Source organism: Equus asinus, chromosome 12 (genome assembly GCF_041296235.1).
Source record: "Equus asinus isolate D_3611 breed Donkey chromosome 12, EquAss-T2T_v2, whole genome shotgun sequence".
NCBI lineage: Eukaryota > Metazoa > Chordata > Mammalia > Perissodactyla > Equidae > Equus > Equus asinus.
In genome coordinates, this window is record NC_091801.1 from 79782034 (window position 1) to 79789211 (window position 7178).

Consider the following 7178-nt stretch of genomic DNA (forward strand, 5'->3'; position numbering starts at 1 on the left):
GTGCCTATATAACCAATCTACACAATGAAATTGGGGTTGTATTGTTTGGGGAATGATACATGATGCTTTTCTTGATTTATTTTGACCTTGACTTCCCCTTAGATGATCTACAAGCTACCTTTCCATTTGCATGAGTCAAGTCTCTGTTGGTTTGGTGCCTGTGCTCCACAACATTGCTTCTCTATGCAATTTCATATTTTATGCACTATGAATATCATGCCCAGAAGCTCACAATCTTTCACTGCAATGTAGCAGGTGACACAAATAGAATTTGTTACAAAGGAAAACAAACCTAAAAACAGGTCACTGTTGAATTAATAACAAAGGGTCAAAAGTCTTGTGGGAGAAAGATGAAAACTTATAGGTTGGGAAATAACATTATTTTGTACCATTATTGTATACCTTATAGAAGGAGGTCACACATTTAATACCGTATCAATCGCATTTTGTATATGAAAAGACTGACATTCAGAAAGGAATGCTTTGTCCTGAATTTCACTCAGTGTTGGATGCTAAATGCATAAGTTGGAATTCATATCCAGGTCTTTACACCTCCATTTCTGAGTAGGATGGACTAATTATGGCAGGCCATCACTCACATTGCAACAAGCACAGATAAATATGCAGAAATATAGATAAATTACAAAATTTAATTGTTTACAATTATTGGATACTTAGGGAAACAGAACTATATGAACTAAAATTCCAGAGTAGGAACAGCTCCTCCTAGGTGAGCTAAGATCCCCTGCTGTTTTCTTTTGCCGGGGGGGGGGGGGGGGGGGGGGCATCTTCTGATTCTGACTATAGACTTACCAGAAGTAGAGGACACTACATGGGAAATCAGCCAGTGGAGGTTCTGATGGCTGCATATGCTGCCATGAGCAACTGAAGCCAAAGGACTTCCAGTAAGTTCTGCAGCTGCACAGCAGGCAGGGCTGAGCTGGGAACACAGTGTGAAATCACAGAAGACCTGGGAGAAGGGAGTCCTGTTAGAGGGAGGCACCTGCAAGGAGCACAAGAACCTTGCCAGAATTTGAACCTGCATGCAGCAGAAGAATATAAAGATAAATGAAAAATCTCTAAAGTGCAGAATTCTCAGGACTTGAGGTAGAGACAGACCAGGCTCTCAAACAAAAGCCCAAAGTGTGGTACTTGATGTGGTACAGAGTTAAAAGAGTATAAGCTAGAGATACAATGAGACCACCTAAAACTGTGATTCAATCTTGACCCAACTCAGACCCTCCCCTGGTCTCTCTGGGAAACAGAGGAAAGTGTGAATCTTCTCTGGAGGAGATAACTTAAGCTTCACACTGTAGATTTCTTCTATGTACAATGCTAGGCAAAAATTTATATATATATATATATATGTGTGTGTGTGTGTGTGTGTGTGTGTGTGTGTGTGGAAGCAGAAGAACGTAACTGATAATTAAGAAAAGAAGAAAAAGATAGTAATGCAGATCCACTTGTAATCCATTGAATAGCAGAAAAGGACTTTAATGCAACTATTAAAAGTGAGACAATAGAAAAACAATATTTAAAAGAAAACTGAAATAGATATTCTAGACCCCAAAACTAAAAAGCCTAAAATTAAGGACTCATTGGATGAAAGGACTAGGAAAGCTCAATCAAAAAGTTTCAAACTGACATACAGAAAGAAAAAAAAATAGGAAGTAAAAAGCAGAATTTCAGAGATGTCTGGGACATAGTTGAATGCTCTAATGTTTCTATAGAACATGTATTAGATACATGTGTATTGAACACATGTTAGATACAAAATGTGAAGAAATAGGGTCCAGAGATGTTCAAAAAGTGATGAAAAATATCAACCCACAAATTCAAGAAGCTTCGTAAACTCCACACTCATGAAACACAAAGGAAAACCTCACCAAGGCACACTCCAATCAAACTGCTCAAATTAAAGATAATGAGAAAAAATCATTAAATCAGCTGGAGGAAAAAACACATCATCTTTCTTAGGGCAACAATGATGATGATGGCTGACCTTGCAACAATAACAACAGAGTTGGAAGTGAGAGAATATGATGATGTCTTTAAAAGTGAAGAAAAAATATCATCCAAGAATTCCAAACCCAGCCATTATATTTATCTGGCTGTATTTATAAAGAATGTGAGTTGACATTTTTTTTTTTCTTTTCTTTCTTTTTTTGAAGGATATCCCAAAGGGGCGTGTTCTCATGTCTTTTATACCGTAAGTCCTGGGTTTGTGTTCATACCAGGGATAGGGTCTTTAAGAAGATCCAGACTCCTCTCCACCGCTTCATTCAGACTTTCCCAAGAGAAGCAAGTACATGTGTGGTCTGTCAGGTTAAAGGTTCTGACCTGGCCACATTTAAAGTGTGAGGTGTCAGTAATTGAAAAGGTGATGCATACATATCTGTATTTTTCTTCTTTCTCTTCCAAGATTATTTCCTTTCCTGCACCTAAGCTTAAAAAGTAATATGTTGGGGCCGGCCTCATGGCCAAGTGGTTAAGTACATGCACTCTGCTTAGGCAGCCCAGGGTTTTGCTCATTCTGATCCTGGCCGTGGACCTGGCACTGAACATCAGGACATGCTGAAGTGGCATCCCACACAGCACAACTAGGACCTGCAACTAGAATATACACTTATGTACTGGGGGGCTTTTGGAAGAAGAAGAAGAAGAAAAGAAAATTGGCAACGGATGTTAACTCAGGTATCAATCTAACATCATCATCATCATCATCATCATCATCATCATCATCATCATCATATGTAGCTCCCAAATCTACCTTGTGGGCAGTTGAGTACACGTGGCATCTCTCCAGCTTCTTTGTTTCTTTCATATCGTCAGATAGAGTATAGAAAGTTCTCAAAACATTGGTTTGGTTTTCTTGAGCTTAAGAAATGTGTTCCTGAATCTCTTGGAAGATATTTTCAAAAACAAGGAAAACACAAGGAAAAAAAATGAGGGAGAGGCATTACAATCACATGTGGGGGGAGCCTAGAAGTTTAATTCTATTTTCCTTTGTCAAAATACTGGTAGAAATTAGAAGTTAGCCATCAACTTTAACTTCAGCCAAGAGCTGGGCCTTCCAGGGTCTGGTAGATGACAAGAGACTTTCACATATTGAGGCATATGGGGTAACTATCGGGTTCAAAACTGATGTGGCTTGAATAAAGCAGCCTGACTTATGGTCTATCAAACATACATTGCATGTCTGCTCTGACTATAAAGTAAAGAATACACTCCCTTAAGAATGCCTACTTTCCTTCCTACACCGTATTGGTCACACCCTATTGATACGCCCATGTTAATCTCTTCCCCGTTACTAGTTCTTTTCCAAACATCAGGGTTACACTGACCTGCTAATTTGTAACTGAATCTCTCTTTGAAACTTTGATGAACATGTATCTTGGGCGTGTTTAATGTATGTTCTTTGTTCTAAAATGGTGCAAGACTTTCCTGAAAATCGTGCTTCTCCCGAATGCTTTCTTCCTTTGTGGAAAAGGTCTTCCCAGATTATAACCCTAAATCTAGCTCAAATAAAACTCACGTATCTCTCTTATCTATAGAATGCTTATTGGTTATTTTGCTTCCACATGGACACTCCTGACTGCTGCTCCAGGAGAATTCAGAAAGCAGCTTGAGTGTAGGTCTTACATGTGTAACTGCTTGTAACAGGGACATTCCAGGCAAAAGCCAGGGAGACCCGCTGCCTCTCTGGTGTCTGATGGGGCAAAAGTCACTCAAAAGATTAGATTTATTTCTTTATTTTTGGTTTCTCAGGGTCTTGTTTGATTGCTTGTTTGTTCAATTTTGGGAAAACGTTCAGGACAGAATCTATCACTTGAGGATCTCTTATATTTTATCCGAACCTCTTTGTGTAACTTCATGCTAAAATTTCTTTATAGCAGGGGACTATGGAGTGTCATTAGTCCAATACGTTACATATCCTCAAGAAAGCGCATTAGGGTCTGTATAAAATGACGCGGGATTGTCATCATGTCAATAATGTGGATCTTTATCAGAGTTTAGTTTTCATGTGTGAAAGGTTCTGGAACCAATTTCCAAAGTATGTGTGTTGGGGTGGTTTCCCCGACCACCCAGTAATTCTCTGATGCCAGCTGGTGTCCCACAATTCAACTCAAGTCTGACACTATCTACCTGGAGATAGTAACAGATTCCACAGGTTAAGGGCTCTGTCCTACAAAACCACCCTTCACTTCAGATGCCAATCGCAAGCCCAGGTTGTTACCTGTGCTTCTGACCAACTGGCTACAGATTGGAGGTTCCCACAACGCCCTCCTTGGGTTGAGCTAATTTGCTAGAGCAACTAATGGGACTCAGGAAACCTGTTTACTCACTAGATTACTGGTTTATTGCAAAGGATATTAAAGGATATGAGTCAATAGTCAGATGAAAAGATATACAGGGTGACGTCTTGAACACAGGAACTCTTGGTGGAGTTTAGGGCCTGGCACTGTGGCATGTGGATATGTTCTGGTTCACTAACCTGGAAGTTCTCTGAACCCTGTCCTTTTGGGGTTTTATGGAGGCTTCATTACACAGGCATGATTCATTAAATCGTCATTGGCCATTAGTGGTTGAACTCAATCTTCATTCCTTCCCCCTTCCCCAGAGGTCAGAGGTTGAGGCTGAAAGTTCCAACCCTCTAATATGATTGGTTCCACTGGCAACCAGCCCCATCCTTAAATGCTTTTCAAAAATCACCTTATTAACATAACATAAGGCACATCTTACGCTCTCATCACTTAAGAAATTCCAAGGTTTTAGGAGCTCTGTGCCAGAAACTGGGACAAAGGCAAAATACATATTTTTATTATAAATCACAATATCACAATAAGTTATGTTCCAAGTGATAAATAAGGATGAGAAGATGCTAATATTCACTAAGGGACAGTAGAGATCTAGACTCCAGCAGGGGAGTGGAGCACGGATGAGATTAGAGGTTCTAAGTGTGTATGAGGAGGTCAGCGAAGGTCAGGGGAATCTTGGAAGCAAGGGATTTGTTAGTGATGACCTGCCATCAACTCAACATAGTCTCAGCCACCAGCCTAGCTTACAGAGTTAGACGGATACTTAGAGGAGGCTAGAACAGACAAAAATCACTAAAATTAATAATTTTGAACTCAGGTTTCAACATCAAGCCTTAATCAAGTGGGATCGCCAGAACTATCTATGAACTATAGGGATTTGTTTGGCTTGCACTAGAAAAAGACTAAATCTTTCTATCCATTTCCCTCTTCCCTAAGTCCATTGGTTCCTGATTTGAGCTGTAATAGTGAAAAGCTACATCTCCCAAATGGAAGAATGCTCCAGCCCTCATGCTCCATGAGCCTTTTGGAAAAGACGAAGCAACACTAGGATTCGACAGAATATGCCATAAAGGTGCAAAAGACTTTAAGCTTTTCCTAAGCATGTCAGAAGCCCCATCGTCCCAGAAGCCTGGCCTTGACCAGTATCTGTGTTTCTCTCCCTCGTTTGTGGAGAAAATCAAGCGGGAGTTTTGAGATCATTCAGAGGCTGGCATGTGGCTGATTGTCTTAACCCCAGGGCACACCTCTCTCTCTCTCCTTCAACTTTGGTTCAGAGCAGTTTGAAATTTGAATCCGATAGCCATCTTCTCCCTTGGTGTTCCTTGGGTTTTCAGATCTTCAAAATGAAAGGTCTTAGACATCATGGATTTTAAGGCTGCTTTCTAGCTCTGTGATTCTATAGGTGCAAGAGGATTTGGTTTGAAAGAATTTGTAGTCTCCCAGAAAAGTAGTATGCAGGATGGATGTTATGTTGCCACATTAGGATTTGATAAATTGCTGAGTCAAAGAAGCAAAATGACAGCCACACCTGGATAGCACTGAGCAAATGGAATTTAAATTTTAAGATTTTTTTTTTTATTATTTCTCATTCTCCGAAAGATTGATCTGCCACTGCAGATAGGTATTGATTGTGAGGTCAGCCAGGATTATGATTATCTAGACTGTGTTATTGTTTATCTGCTTTAGGGAGACAGAGAGAAAAAAAAATATCCATTTCAGTGAATAATATCCATTGATAACGGTAAAATCAGAATATTGTTGCACCTTTATTCACATTCAATACATGAGCAACCCAAATCTATGGTGATGATTTCCCAGGAGAGAGGTGAATTGATACTATTGTGCACATTACATAAGTTCTCCAGGGGATTTGGTCAACACTTTTGAAACTGGCCTCAGTTGGCCTTAGTCCAGTAAAGCTGCTGAGAATGAAGGTTTCTATCCATCAAGACTCAGCCTTGCCTGGTCTATGAGTCTTTCAAACTCATCCTTGTAGTATACTGGTGTAAGACCTGTATAAGTCTGCCTTCTCAGACCACAGTTGCCCTTGGTAAAATCTCAGATGTGCACATGCCTCAGAGCAGCTTTCTCCTTCTATAAACCCTAGATTTGTCCTTGATTACATGAATTAATCTCTCCTTTGAATCACAGATTAAACACTAATTCTCCACTGGGTCAGAAATTCTGTCCTGCATCCTAGTCTACATGTTTGGTGCTCTAATATCCTACAGCGCCTCCCAGGATCCCTGCCTGGGGAGCTGGTTGTCCCAGGACTGACAGTCCTAGTGGGCTGGTTAGGTCCTCTGTTAGCTTACACTGACCTCCTCATGTAGAACTAAGGGGATATTGTGGGCCTAACTGTAGTTAATATCTCAATTCAGCCACTCTTGCTCCCAGAGCCCTCACTTAGCAGATCAGACCCATTATAGACACACCAACCTCAACCAATCAATCACATTCCATTGGTTACTATAATGCATTCAGTCAGCCTCATCTTTGAGATTTAGCCTCATGGTGGAGCAAATAGTCTCAAGAATTATCCATTATATCCTAGAAATAATAAAACATATCTATATCCAAATGTTCTTTGCATATCTGCTTGCAAAGACTTTTTCCTGTCTGCGCTTGTTGTGAATCTTGAATCTAGAGAGATTACAATCTCAGAATTGTTTGCAAGCATGTAGGACAGTATTTATCCTTCATCCTCTTTTACCTTCCTTCCAATGTATTACCTTGACGGAATTCTACATAATCTCATAGAAGTCTTGCTTGGTGTTTATGTCACTATAATTTTGAAAATCCTAAATGTGATGATGGTTTGAGTGGTCCCTACTATTAAGATATGGAAGTTCTCCAGAC